This window comes from Penaeus monodon, chromosome 29 (assembly GCF_015228065.2).
Source record: "Penaeus monodon isolate SGIC_2016 chromosome 29, NSTDA_Pmon_1, whole genome shotgun sequence".
NCBI classification, from domain to species: Eukaryota; Metazoa; Arthropoda; class Malacostraca; order Decapoda; family Penaeidae; genus Penaeus; species Penaeus monodon.
In genome coordinates this window covers 3,896,174-3,896,511 of record NC_051414.1, presented here as the reverse complement: position 1 = coordinate 3,896,511, position 338 = coordinate 3,896,174, and the positions used below count along the sequence as shown (strand labels likewise).

Below are 338 nucleotides of genomic sequence, written 5' to 3'. Positions count from 1 at the left end.
GTTTCTAACATGGTGAAAAAACATAAGTAAAGTAACAATCTTTGTGAAAATATAGACAATATTCATAATTCAACTGATAGGTATACAAAAATAATGCATACAGTCATTCCTTTAACTGACAGAAATATATAAGCAATGGTTACCATAATTTTCACACATTCTTCATATTTCTAATCAGCAAATAAAGTTAATAATAATCATCGACATATAAACGCTACACTAAGGTAAACAAATAAAAGATATATAGGCTTTGATCTTAACATAACTTATTTTCGTAGTTTTAATATTATTTTGTTTTTTTCTGAGCAGCGAATCTGTCACCTTCATTTATCTTTACG

The 338-nt window shown here is 26.3% G+C and overlaps 1 protein-coding gene across 1 annotated transcript in view; it reads left to right on the top strand.

Annotated features, from left to right (window-relative positions):
- LOC119591913 (metabotropic glutamate receptor 3-like) overlaps positions 1-338 on the top strand; it is a gene marked incomplete at its 3' end in the record, with an annotated part of 20,212 nt that overhangs the window by 523 nt on the left and 19,351 nt on the right.